This window comes from Clarias gariepinus, chromosome 14 (assembly GCF_024256425.1).
Source record: "Clarias gariepinus isolate MV-2021 ecotype Netherlands chromosome 14, CGAR_prim_01v2, whole genome shotgun sequence".
Lineage (NCBI taxonomy): Eukaryota > Metazoa > Chordata > Actinopteri > Siluriformes > Clariidae > Clarias > Clarias gariepinus.
In genome coordinates, this window is record NC_071113.1 from 6885524 (window position 1) to 6898478 (window position 12955).

Genomic DNA, 12955 nt, shown 5'->3' on the forward strand with positions numbered 1-12955 from the left:
CTCTGGATAGCATTAAGAATTCTCTATTTCTCACCAGCAAAAAGCCTGATTTAGGACAAAGGATTGAACAAGAACTCAGTTTGTTAAAGTATCTTTTCATACAGATTGGAGTCGAGGGAGTTTCTGCAGCTCTTATAAGTAATGGTGACAAAAGCAACCACTTTTCTGGTTACACATTGTAGCAGGTAGTCTGCTGCAGCTCCCAAAGTTGTCGCAAAGCCTTTTCATGTGGAAACGCTGTCCACAAAGACAATTCTGGCCCTGTTTAAATGGACTGGAATTAATAAAAAACATAAATGTGTTCTGAAGAACTACTAGAAACCTTGATCCTTTGTTCCCCATAATGTCTTGAGGAATGATGTCAGGAGTTGAGCATTCCGTCTGAGCACCTCCACCGAAAGGCATGCTGGCTCGTTGGTCTAGGCGTATGATTCTCGCTTTGGGTGCGAGAGGTCCCGGGTTCAAATCCCGGACGAGCCCTGGTTTTACATTGAACAAGAAGTTGACCTCTCTGTGGAACAAGTGGTTCTGACAAGGGTGCTTGGTTCATGAGAGGTCAAGAAAGGTTCCAACTCCAGTTGAGTCCATAATTCTCTGTCCAGCTGCACCACTGTGACATGGCTGATCATTCCTTGTGAAAACAAAGCCATGTTTCCAAGGCTCACCACTTTACATGTTAATTCCATTTCAACAAAACCATCTTAAAACATGAGGAGGCCAGGCAGATGTAATACACCAGGGGCAAATCAACAAATAAAGTTCTTCTTAGTTATGATTGATGATATACTGCTGCAACTCCTGCAGGAATTACAAACCCTGCTTGTGAGATTTGCTGTCATCCACGACACTTGTACTCTAGCCCTGTTCGACTTGAGTGTAAAGGGCACAACCATACAGACGTTGCGAAGAAAGCCTGGGTGACTTGAACTTTCCCCCCACTTAATTTGCTCTGCAACCCTATGTGTTGAGTATTACCTGCAGACATGTGCTGAAAAACATTGAAAATATACAGTTACCAGCCAACAGCCATCCCGTACTCCCACAGTCTGGCTCGTTGGTCTAGGGGTATGATTCTCGCTTAGGGTGCGAGAGGTCCCGGGTTCAAATCCCGGACGAGCCCTGATTTAAAAGTGACCGCTCTGAGCGTAACATCACAGTGACTTTTCTCAGTGAGATCCTGGTTGAACCCCGATTTTACAGTGACCACTCTCCGTGGAACATCAAACGCAAAGCCTTTTCATGTGGAAACGCTGTCCACAAAGACAATTCTGGCCCTGTTTAAATGGACTGGAATTAATAAAAAACATAAATGTGTTATGAAGAACTACTAGAAACCTTGATCCTTTGTTCCCCATAATGTCTTGAGGAATGATGTCAGGAGTTACGCATTCCGTCTGAGCACCTCCACCGAAAGGCATGCTGGCTCGTTGGTCTAGGGGTATGATTCTCGCTTTGGGTGCGAGAGCTCCCGGGTTCAAATCCCGGACGAGCCCTGATTTAAAAGTGACCACTCTGAGCGGAACATCACAGTGACTTTTCTCAGTGAGATCCTGGTTGAACCCCGATTTTACAGTGACCACTCTCCGTGGAACATCACACACTGCAACGTTGGACAGATGTATCTGATTAGCCTGGTGGTTAATGAGAGGTTTCAGGTTCCAAATCAGAACATAAGTCCCTGTCAACCAGATCTTGTCTTTAAGCAAATCCTTGTTTCCCAGACTCATGCACATCAGGTTCATTCTGCTTCTACAAAAACATCTTGAGACGTAAACAGTACAGTTTTTGAGATAGTGCACAGAGATGATAAAAGGCTCTTTGTGGAATTGCTCACAAATCACTTTCATCGCTGTTTTAATAGAGGTGAATTGAAGGACCTTTCACTCAGGGCATGAAAACAATGTGAAGCAGGAGTTCCTGCAGCCTATTCCAGCCTTGATTTTTTCCCATTCTGGATAGCATTAAGAATTCTCTATTTCTCACCAGCAAAAAGCCTGATTTAGGACAAAGGATTGAACAAGACCTCAGTTTGTTAAAGTATCTTTTCATACAGATTGGAGTCGAGGGAGTTTCTGCAGCTCTTATAAGTAATGGTGACAAAAGCAACCACTTTTCTGGTTACACATTGTAGCAGGTAGTCTGCTGCAGCTCCCAAAGTTGTCGCAAAGCCTTTTCATGTGGAAACGCTGTCCACAAAGACAATTCTGGCCCTGTTTAAATGGACTGGAATTAATAAAAAACATAAATGTGTTCTGAAGAACTACTAGAAACCTTGATCCTTTGTTCCCCATAATGTCTTGAGGAATGATGTCAGGAGTTGAGCATTCCGTCTGAGCACCTCCACCGAAAGGCATGCTGGCTCGTTGGTCTAGGCGTATGATTCTCGCTTTGGGTGCGAGAGGTCCCGGGTTCAAATCCCGGACGAGCCCTGGTTTTACATTGAACAAGAAGTTGACCTCTCTGTGGAACAAGTGGTTCTGACAAGGGTGCTTGGTTCATGAGAGGTCAAGAAAGGTTCCAACTCCAGTTGAGTCCATAATTCTCTGTCCAGCTGCACCACTGTGACATGGCTGATCATTCCTTGTGAAAACAAAGCCATGTTTCCAAGGCTCACCACTTTACATGTTAATTCCATTTCAACAAAACCATCTTAAAACATGAGGAGGCCAGGCAGATGTAATACACCAGGGGCAAATCAACAAATAAAGTTCTTCTTAGTTATGATTGATGATATACTGCTGCAACTCCTGCAGGAATTACAAACCCTGCTTGTGAGATTTGCTGTCATCCACGACACTTGTACTCTAGCCCTGTTCGACTTGAGTGTAAAGGGCACAACCATACAGACGTTGCGAAGAAAGCCTGGGTGACTTGAACTTTCCCCCCACTTAATTTGCTCTGCAACCCTATGTGTTGAGTATTACCTGCAGACATGTGCTGAAAAACATTGAAAATATACAGTTACCAGCCAACAGCCATCCCGTACTCCCACAGTCTGGCTCGTTGGTCTAGGGGTATGATTCTCGCTTAGGGTGCGAGAGGTCCCGGGTTCAAATCCCGGACGAGCCCTGATTTAAAAGTGACCGCTCTGAGCGTAACATCACAGTGACTTTTCTCAGTGAGATCCTGGTTGAACCCCTATTTTACAGTGACCACTCTCCGTGGAACATCACACACTGCAACCTTGGACAGATGTATCTGATTAGCCTGGTGGTTAATGAGAGGTTTCAGGTTCCAAATCAGAACATAAGTCCCTGTCAACCAGATCTTGTCTTTAAGCAAATCCTTGTTTCCCAGACTCATGCACATCAGGTTCATTCTGCTTCTACAAAAACATCTTGAGACGTAAACAGTACAGTTCTTGAGATAGTGCACAGAGATGATAAAAGGCTCTTTGTGGAATTGCTCACAAATCACTTTCATCGCTGTTTTAATAGAGGTGAATTGAAGGACCTTTCACTCAGGGCATGAAAACAATGTGAAGCAGGAGTTCCTGCAGCCTATTCCAGCCTTGATTTTTTCCTCTCTGGATAGCATTAAGAATTCTCTATTTCTCACCAGCAAAAAGCCTGATTTAGGACAAAGGATTGAAAAAGAACTCAGTTTGTTAAAGTATCTTTTCATACAGATTGGAGTCGAGGGAGTTTCTGCAGCTCTTATAAGTAATGGTGACAAAAGCAACCACTTTTCTGGTTACACATTGTAGCAGGTAGTCTGCTGCAGCTCCCAAAGTTGTCGCAAAGCCTTTTCATGTGGAAACGCTGTCCACAAAGACAATTCTGGCCCTGTTTAAATGGACTGGAATTAATAAAAAACATAAATGTGTTCTGAAGAACTACTAGAAACCTTGATCCTTTGTTCCCCATAATGTCTTGAGGAATGATGTCAGGAGTTACGCATTCCGTCTGAGCACCTCCACCGAAAGGCATGCTGGCTCGTTGGTCTAGGCGTATGATTCTCGCTTTGGGTGCGAGAGGTCCCGGGTTCAAATCCCGGACGAGCCCTGGTTTTACATTGAACAAGAAGTTGACCTCTCTGTGGAACAAGTGGTTCTGACAAGGGTGCTTGGTTCATGAGAGGTCAAGAAAGGTTCCAACTCCAGTTGAGTCCATAATTCTCTGTCCAGCTGCACCACTGTGACATGGCTGATCATTCCTTGTGAAAACAAAGCCATGTTTCCAAGGCTCACCACTTTACATGTTAATTCCATTTCAACAAAACCATCTTAAAACATGAGGAGGCCAGGCAGATGTAATACACCAGGGGCAAATCAACAAATAAAGTTCTTCTTAGTTATGATTGATGATATACTGCTGCAACTCCTGCAGGAATTACAAACCCTGCTTGTGAGATTTGCTGTCATCCACGACACTTGTACTCTAGCCCTGTTCGACTTAAGTGTAAAGGGCACAACCATACAGACGTTGCGAAGAAAGCCTGGGTGACTTGAACTTTCCCCCCACTTAATTTGCTCTGCAACCCTATGTGTTGAGTATTACCTGCAGACATTTGCTGAAAAACATTGAAAATATACAGTTACCAGCCAACAGCCATCCCGTACTCCCACAGTCTGGCTCGTTGGTCTAGGGGTATGATTCTCGCTTAGGGTGCGAGAGGTCCCGGGTTCAAATCCCGGACGAGCCCTGATTTAAAAGTGACCACTCTGAGCGGAACATCACAGTGACTTTTCTTAGTGAGATCCTGGTTGAACCCTGATTTTACAGTGACCACTCTCCGTGGAACATCACACACTGCAACCTTGGACAGATGTATCTGATTAGCCTGGTGGTTAATGAGAGGTTTCAGGTTTCAAATCAGAACATAAGTCCCTGTCAACCAGATCTTGTCTTTAAGCAAATCCTTGTTTCCCAGACTCATGCACATCAGGTTCATTCTGCTTCTACAAAAACATCTTGAGACGTAAACAGTACAGTTCTTGAGATAGTGCACAGAGATGATAAAAGGCTCTTTGTGGAATTGCTCACAAATCACTTTCATCGCTGTTTTAATAGAGGTGAATTGAAGGACCTTTCACTCAGGGCATGAAAACAATGTGAAGCAGGAGTTCCTGCAGCCTATTCCAGCCTTGATTTTTTCCTCTCTGGATAGCATTAAGAATTCTCTATTTCTCACCAGCAAAAAGCCTGATTTAGGACAAAGGATTGAAAAAGAACTCAGTTTGTTAAAGTATCTTTTCATACAGATTGGAGTCGAGGGAGTTTCTGCAGCTCTTATAAGTAATGGTGACAAAAGCAACCAATTTTCTGGTTACACATTGTAGCAGGTAGTCTGCTGCAGCTCCCAAAGTTGTCGCAAAGCCTTTTCATGTGGAAACGCTGTCCACAAAGACAATTCTGGCCCTGTTTAAATGGACTGGAATTAATAAAAAACATAAATGTGTTCTGAAGAACTACTAGAAACCTTGATCCTTTGTTCCCCATAATGTCTTGAGGAATGATGTCAGGAGTTGAGCATTCCGTCTGAGCACCTCCACCGAAAGGCATGCTGGCTCGTTGGTCTAGGCGTATGATTCTCGCTTAGGGTGTGAGAGGTCCCGGGTTCAAATCCCGGACGAGCCCTGATTTAAAAGTGACCGCTCTGAGCGTAACATCACAGTGACTTTTCTCAGTGAGATCCTGGTTGAACCCCTATTTTACAGTGACCACTCTCCGTGGAACATCACACACTGCAACCTTGGACAGATGTATCTGATTAGCCTGGTGGTTAATGAGAGGTTTCAGGTTCCAAATCAGAACATAAGTCCCTGTCAACCAGATCTTGTCTTTAAGCAAATCCTTGTTTCCCAGACTCATGCACATCAGGTTCATTCTGCTTCTACAAAAACATCTTGAGACGTAAACAGTACAGTTCTTGAGATAGTGCACAGAGATGATAAAAGGCTCTTTGTGGAATTGCTCACAAATCACTTTCATCGCTGTTTTAATAGAGGTGAATTGAAGGACCTTTCACTCAGGGCATGAAAACAATGTGAAGCAGGAGTTCCTGCAGCCTATTCCAGCCTTGATTTTTTCCTCTCTGGATAGCATTAAGAATTCTCTATTTCTCACCAGCAAAAAGCCTGATTTAGGACAAAGGATTGAAAAAGAACTCAGTTTGTTAAAGTATCTTTTCATACAGATTGGAGTCGAGGGAGTTTCTGCAGCTCTTATAAGTAATGGTGACAAAAGCAACCACTTTTCTGGTTACACATTGTAGCAGGTAGTCTGCTGCAGCTCCCAAAGTTGTCGCAAAGCCTTTTCATGTGGAAACGCTGTCCACAAAGACAATTCTGGCCCTGTTTAAATGGACTGGAATTAATAAAAAACATAAATGTGTTCTGAAGAACTACTAGAAACCTTGATCCTTTGTTCCCCATAATGTCTTGAGGAATGATGTCAGGAGTTACGCATTCCGTCTAAGCACCTCCACCGAAAGGCATGCTGGCTCGTTGGTCTAGGCGTATGATTCTCGCTTTGGGTGCGAGAGGTCCCGGGTTCAAATCCCGGACGAGCCCTGGTTTTACATTGAACAAGAAGTTGACCTCTCTGTGGAACAAGTGGTTCTGACAAGGGTGCTTGGTTCATGAGAGGTCAAGAAAGGTTCCAACTCCAGTTGAGTCCATAATTCTCTGTCCAGCTGCACCACTGTGACATGGCTGATCATTCCTTGTGAAAACAAAGCCATGTTTCCAAGGCTCACCACTTTACATGTTAATTCCATTTCAACAAAACCATCTTAAAACATGAGGAGGCCAGGCAGATGTAATACACCAGGGGCAAATCAACAAATAAAGTTCTTCTTAGTTATGATTGATGATATACTGCTGCAACTCCTGCAGGAATTACAAACCCTGCTTGTGAGATTTGCTGTCATCCACGACACTTGTACTCTAGCCCTGTTCGACTTAAGTGTAAAGGGCACAACCATACAGACGTTGCGAAGAAAGCCTGGGTGACTTGAACTTTCCCCCCACTTAATTTGCTCTGCAACCCTATGTGTTGAGTATTACCTGCAGACATTTGCTGAAAAACATTGAAAATATACAGTTACCAGCCAACAGCCATCCCGTACTCCCACAGTCTGGCTCGTTGGTCTAGGGGTATGATTCTCGCTTAGGGTGCGAGAGGTCCCGGGTTCAAATCCCGGACGAGCCCTGATTTAAAAGTGACCACTCTGAGCGGAACATCACAAGTGACTTTTCTTAGTGAGATCCTGGTTGAACCCTGATTTTACAGTGACCACTCTCCGTGGAACATCACACACTGCAACCTTGGACAGATGTATCTGATTAGCCTGGTGGTTAATGAGAGGTTTCAGGTTTCAAATCAGAACATAAGTCCCTGTCAACCAGATCTTGTCTTTAAGCAAATCCTTGTTTCCCAGACTCATGCACATCAGGTTCATTCTGCTTCTACAAAAACATCTTGAGACGTAAACAGTACAGTTCTTGAGATAGTGCACAGAGATGATAAAAGGCTCTTTGTGGAATTGCTCACAAATCACTTTCATCGCTGTTTTAATAGAGGTGAATTGAAGGACCTTTCACTCAGGGCATGAAAACAATGTGAAGCAGGAGTTCCTGCAGCCTATTCCAGCCTTGATTTTTTCCTCTCTGGATAGCATTAAGAATTCTCTATTTCTCACCAGCAAAAAGCCTGATTTAGGACAAAGGATTGAAAAAGAACTCAGTTTGTTAAAGTATCTTTTCATACAGATTGGAGTCGAGGGAGTTTCTGCAGCTCTTATAAGTAATGGTGACAAAAGCAACCAATTTTCTGGTTACACATTGTAGCAGGTAGTCTGCTGCAGCTCCCAAAGTTGTCGCAAAGCCTTTTCATGTGGAAACGCTGTCCACAAAGACAATTCTGGCCCTGTTTAAATGGACTGGAATTAATAAAAAACATAAATGTGTTCTGAAGAACTACTAGAAACCTTGATCCTTTGTTCCCCATAATGTCTTGAGGAATGATGTCAGGAGTTGAGCATTCCGTCTGAGCACCTCCACCGAAAGGCATGCTGGCTCGTTGGTCTAGGCGTATGATTCTCGCTTTGGGTGCGAGAGGTCCCGGGTTCAAATCCCGGACGAGCCCTGGTTTTACATTGAACAAGAAGTTGACCTCTCTGTGGAACAAGTGGTTCTGACAAGGGTGCTTGGTTCATGAGAGGTCAAGAAAGGTTCCAACTCCAGTTGAGTCCATAATTCTCTGTCCAGCTGCACCACTGTGACATGGCTGATCATTCCTTGTGAAAACAAAGCCATGTTTCCAAGGCTCACCACTTTACATGTTAATTCCTTTTCAACAAAACCATCTTAAAACATGAGGAGGCCAGGCAGATGTAATACACCAGGGGCAAATCAACAAATAAAGTTCTTCTTAGTTATGATTGATGATATACTGCTGCAACTCCTGCAGGAATTACAAACCCTGCTTGTGAGATTTGCTGTCATCCACGACACTTGTACTCTAGCCCTGTTCGACTTGAGTGTAAAGGGCACAACCATACAGACGTTGCGAAGAAAGCCTGGGTGACTTGAACTTTCCCCCCACTTAATTTGCTCTGCAACCCTATGTGTTGAGTATTACCTGCAGACGTTTGCTGAAAAACATTGAAAATATACAGTTACCAGCCAACAGCCATCCCTTACTCCCACAGTCTGGCTCGTTGGTCTAGGGGTATGATTCTCGCTTAGGGTGTGAGAGGTCCCGGGTTCAAATCCCGGACGAGCCCTGATTTAAAAGTGACCACTCTGAGCGGAACATCACAGTGACTTTTCTCAGTGAGATCCTGGTTGAACCCCGATTTTACAGTGACCACTCTCCGTGGAACATCACACACTGCAACCTTGGACAGATGTTTCTGATTAGCCTGGTGGTTAATGAGAGGTTTCAGGTTCCAAATCAGAACAAAAGTCCCTGTCAACCAGATCTTGTCTTTAAGCAAATCCTTGTTTCCCAGACTCATGCACATCAGGTTCATTCTGCTTCTACAAAAACATCTTGAGACGTAAACAGTACAGTTCTTGAGATAGTGCACAGAGATGATAAAAGGCTCTTTGTGGAATTGCTCACAAATCACTTTCATCGCTGTTTTAATAGAGGTGAATTGAAGGACCTTTCATTCAGGGCATGAAAACAATGTGAAGCAGGAGTTCCTGCAGCCTATTCCAGCCTTGATTTTTTCCTCTCTGGATAGCATTAAGAATTCTCTATTTCTCACCAGCAAAAAGCCTGATTTAGGACAAAGGATTGAACAAGAACTCAGTTTGTTAAAGTATCTTTTCATACAGATTGGAGTCGAGGGAGTTTCTGCAGCTCTTATAAGTAATGGTGACAAAAGCAACCACTTTTCTGGTTACACATTGTAGCAGGTAGTCTGCTGCAGCTCCCAAAGTTGTCGCAAAGCCTTTTCATGTGGAAACGCTGTCCACAAAGACAATTCTGGCCCTGTTTAAATGGACTGGAATTAATAAAAAACATAAATGTGTTCTAAAGAACTACTAGAAACCTTGATCCTTTGTTCCCCATAATGTCTTGAGGAATGATGTCAGGAGTTGAGCATTCCGTCTGAGCACCTCCACCGAAAGGCATGCTGGCTCGTTGGTCTAGGCGTATGATTCTCGCTTTGGGTGCGAGAGGTCCCTGGTTCAAATCGCGGACGAGCCCTGGTTTTACATTGAACAAGAAGTTGACCTCTCTGTGGAACAAGTGGTTCTGACAAGGGTGCTTGGTTCATGAGAGGTCAAGAAAGGTTCCAACTCCAGTTGAGTCCATAATTCTCTGTCTAGCTGCACCACTGTGACATGGCTGATCATTCCTTGTGAAAACAAAGCCATGTTTCCAAGGCTCACCACTTTACATGTGAATTCCTTTTCAACAAAACCATCTTAAAACATGAGGAGGCCAGGCAGATGTAATACACCAGGGGCAAATCAACAAATAAAGTTCTTCTTAGTTATGATTGATGATATACTGCTGCAACTCCTGCAGGAATTACAAACCCTGCTTGTGAGATTTGCTGTCATCCACGACACTTGTTACTCTAGCCCTGTTCGACTTGAGTGTAAAGGGCACAACCATACAGACGTTGCGAAGAAAGCCTGGGTGACTTGAACTTTCCCCCCACTTAATTTGCTCTGCAACCCTATGTGTTGAGTATTACCTGCAGACATGTGCTGAAAAACATTGAAAATATACAGTTACCAGCCAACAGCCATCCCGTACTCCCACAGTCTGGCTCGTTGGTCTAGGGGTATGATTCTCGCTTAGGGTGCGAGAGGTCCCGGGTTCAAATCCCGGACGAGCCCTGATTTAAAAGTGACCACTCTGAGCGGAACATCACAGTGACTTTTCTCAGTGAGATCCTGGTTGAACCCCTATTTTACAGTGACCACTCTCCGTGGAACATCACACACTGCAACCTTGGACAGATGTATCTGATTAGCCTGGTGGTTAATGAGAGGTTTCAGGTTCCAAATCAGAACATAAGTCCCTGTCAACCAGATCTTGTCTTTAAGCAAATCCTTGTTTCCCAGACTCATGCACATCAGGTTCATTCTGCTTCTACAAAAACATCTTGAGACGTAAACAGTACAGTTCTTGAGATAGTGCACAGAGATGATAAAAGGCTCTTTGTGGAATTGCTCACAAATCACTTTCATCGCTGTTTTAATAGAGGTGAATTGAAGGACCTTTCACTCAGGGCATGAAAACAATGTGAAGCAGGAGTTCCTGCAGCCTATTCCAGCCTTGATTTTTTCCTCTCTGGATAGCATTAAGAATTCTCTATTTCTCACCAGCAAAAAGCCTGATTTAGGACAAAGGATTGAACAAGAACTCAGTTTGTTAAAGTATCTTTTCATACAGATTGGAGTCGAGGGAGTTTCTGCAGCTCTTATAAGAAATGGTGACAAAAGCAACCACTTTTCTGGTTACACATTGTAGCAGGTAGTCTGCTGCAGCTCCCAAAGTTGTCGCAAAGCCTTTTCATGTGGAAACGCTGTCCACAAAGACAATTCTGGCCCTGTTTAAATGGACTGGAATTAATAAAAAACATAAATGTGTTCTGAAGAACTACTAGAAACCTTGATCCTTTGTTCCCCATAATGTCTTGAGGAATGATGTCAGGAGATGAGTATTCCGTCTGAGCACCTCCACCGAAAGGCATGCTGGCTCGTTGGTCTAGGCGTATGATTCTCGCTTTGGGTGCGAGAGGTCCCTGGTTCAATTCCCGGACGAGCCCTGGTTTTACATTGAACAAGAAGTTGACCTCTCTGTGGAACAAGTGGTTCTGACAAGGGTGCTTGGTTCATGAGAGGTCAAGAAAGGTTCCAACTCCAGTTGAGTCCGTAATTCTCTGTCCAGCTGCACCACTGTGACATGGCTGATCATTCCTTGTGAAAACAAAGCCATGTTTCCAAGGCTCACCACTTTACATGTTAATTCCATTTCAACAAAACCATCTTAAAACATGAGGAGGCCAGGCAGATGTAATACACCAGGGGCAAATCAACAAATAAAGTTCTTCTTAGTTATGATTGATGATATACTGCTGCAACTCCTGCAGGAATTACAAACCCTGCTTGTGAGATTTGCTGTCATCCACGACACTTGTACTCTAGCCCTGTTCGACTTGAGTGTAAAGGGCACAACCATACAGACGTTGCGAAGAAAGCCTGGGTGACTTGAACTTTCCCCCCACTTAATTTGCTCTGCAACCCTATGTGTTGAGTATTACCTGCAGACATTTGCTGAAAAACATTGAAAATATACAGTTACCAGCCAACAACCATCCCGTACTCCCACAGTCTGGCTCGTTGGTCTAGGGGTATGATTCTCGCTTAGGGTGCGAGAGGTCCCGGGTTCAAATCCCGGATGAGCCCTGATTTAAAAGTGACCACTCTGAGCGGAACATCACAATGACTTTTCTCAGTGAGATCCTGGTTGAACCCCGATTTTACAGTGACCACTCTCCGTGGAACATCACACACTGCAACCTTGGACAGATGTATCTGATTAGCCTGGTGGTTAATGAGAGGTTTCAGGTTCCAAATCAGAACAAAAGTCCCTGTCAACCAGATCTTGTCTTTAAGCAAATCCTTGTTTCCCAGACTCATGCACATCAGGTTCATTCTGCTTCTACAAAAACATCTTGAGACGTAAACAGTACAGTTCTTGAGATAGTGCACAGAGATGATAAAAGGCTCTTTGTGGAATTGCTCACAAATCACTTTCATCGCTGTTTTAATAGAGGTGAATTGAAGGACCTTTCATTCAGGGCATGAAAACAATGTGAAGCAGGAGTTCCTGCAGCCTATTCCAGCCTTGATTTTTTCCTCTCTGGATAGCATTAAGAATTCTCTATTTCTCACCAGCAAAAAGCCTGATTTAGGACAAAGGATTGAAAAAGAACTCAGTTTGTTAAAGTATCTTTTCATACAGATTGGAGTCGAGGGAGTTTCTGCAGCTCTTATAAGTAATGGTGACAAAAGCAACCACTTTTCTGGTTACACATTGTAGCAGGTAGTCTGCTGCAGCTCCCAAAGTTGTCGCAAAGCCTTTTCATGTGGAAACGCTGTCCACAAAGACAATTCTGGCCCTGTTTAAATGGACTGGAATTAATAAAAAACATAAATGTGTTCTGAAGAACTACTAGAAACCTTGATCCTTTGTTCCCCATAATGTCTTGAGGAATGATGTCAGGAGTTGAGCATTCCGTCTGAGCACCTCCACCGAAAGGCATGCTGGCTCGTTGGTCTAGGCGTATGATTCTCGCTTTGGGTGCGAGAGGTCCCGGGTTCAAATCCCGGACGAGCCCTGATTTAAAAGTGACCACTCTGAGCGGAACATCACAGTGACTTTTCTCAGTGAGATCCTGGTTGAACCCCTATTTTACAGTGACCACTCTCCGTGGAACATCACACACTGCAACCTTGGACAGATGTATCTGATTAGCC

The 12955-nt window shown here is 43.9% G+C and overlaps 15 non-coding genes across 15 annotated transcripts; all 15 read left to right on the plus strand.

The window, feature by feature from the left end:
* Window positions 1-408: 408 nt before the first annotated feature.
* trnap-ugg (transfer RNA proline (anticodon UGG)) lies at window positions 409-480 on the plus strand. The gene has a single exon. It is a non-coding gene; the product is annotated as a tRNA-Pro (tRNA).
* Window positions 481-1048: 568 nt separating this feature from the next.
* Window positions 1049-1120, plus strand: trnap-agg (transfer RNA proline (anticodon AGG)). Its single transcript has one exon. It is a non-coding gene; the product is annotated as a tRNA-Pro (tRNA).
* A 301-nt stretch (window positions 1121-1421) lies between these two features.
* On the plus strand, window positions 1422-1493 carry trnap-ugg (transfer RNA proline (anticodon UGG)). Its single transcript has one exon. It is a non-coding gene; the product is annotated as a tRNA-Pro (tRNA).
* An 864-nt stretch (window positions 1494-2357) lies between these two features.
* trnap-ugg (transfer RNA proline (anticodon UGG)) lies at window positions 2358-2429 on the plus strand. Its single transcript has one exon. It is a non-coding gene; the product is annotated as a tRNA-Pro (tRNA).
* Window positions 2430-2997: 568 nt separating this feature from the next.
* On the plus strand, window positions 2998-3069 carry trnap-agg (transfer RNA proline (anticodon AGG)). Its single transcript has one exon. It is a non-coding gene; the product is annotated as a tRNA-Pro (tRNA).
* An 863-nt stretch (window positions 3070-3932) lies between these two features.
* On the plus strand, window positions 3933-4004 carry trnap-ugg (transfer RNA proline (anticodon UGG)). The gene has a single exon. It is a non-coding gene; the product is annotated as a tRNA-Pro (tRNA).
* Window positions 4005-4572: 568 nt separating this feature from the next.
* trnap-agg (transfer RNA proline (anticodon AGG)) lies at window positions 4573-4644 on the plus strand. The gene has a single exon. It is a non-coding gene; the product is annotated as a tRNA-Pro (tRNA).
* Window positions 4645-5507: 863 nt separating this feature from the next.
* trnap-agg (transfer RNA proline (anticodon AGG)) lies at window positions 5508-5579 on the plus strand. The gene has a single exon. It is a non-coding gene; the product is annotated as a tRNA-Pro (tRNA).
* An 863-nt stretch (window positions 5580-6442) lies between these two features.
* trnap-ugg (transfer RNA proline (anticodon UGG)) lies at window positions 6443-6514 on the plus strand. The gene has a single exon. It is a non-coding gene; the product is annotated as a tRNA-Pro (tRNA).
* A 568-nt stretch (window positions 6515-7082) lies between these two features.
* trnap-agg (transfer RNA proline (anticodon AGG)) lies at window positions 7083-7154 on the plus strand. Its single transcript has one exon. It is a non-coding gene; the product is annotated as a tRNA-Pro (tRNA).
* An 864-nt stretch (window positions 7155-8018) lies between these two features.
* On the plus strand, window positions 8019-8090 carry trnap-ugg (transfer RNA proline (anticodon UGG)). Its single transcript has one exon. It is a non-coding gene; the product is annotated as a tRNA-Pro (tRNA).
* Window positions 8091-8658: 568 nt separating this feature from the next.
* trnap-agg (transfer RNA proline (anticodon AGG)) lies at window positions 8659-8730 on the plus strand. Its single transcript has one exon. It is a non-coding gene; the product is annotated as a tRNA-Pro (tRNA).
* A 1504-nt stretch (window positions 8731-10234) lies between these two features.
* trnap-agg (transfer RNA proline (anticodon AGG)) lies at window positions 10235-10306 on the plus strand. The gene has a single exon. It is a non-coding gene; the product is annotated as a tRNA-Pro (tRNA).
* Window positions 10307-11809: 1503 nt separating this feature from the next.
* trnap-agg (transfer RNA proline (anticodon AGG)) lies at window positions 11810-11881 on the plus strand. Its single transcript has one exon. It is a non-coding gene; the product is annotated as a tRNA-Pro (tRNA).
* Window positions 11882-12744: 863 nt separating this feature from the next.
* trnap-ugg (transfer RNA proline (anticodon UGG)) lies at window positions 12745-12816 on the plus strand. The gene has a single exon. It is a non-coding gene; the product is annotated as a tRNA-Pro (tRNA).
* Window positions 12817-12955: the final 139 nt, after the last annotated feature.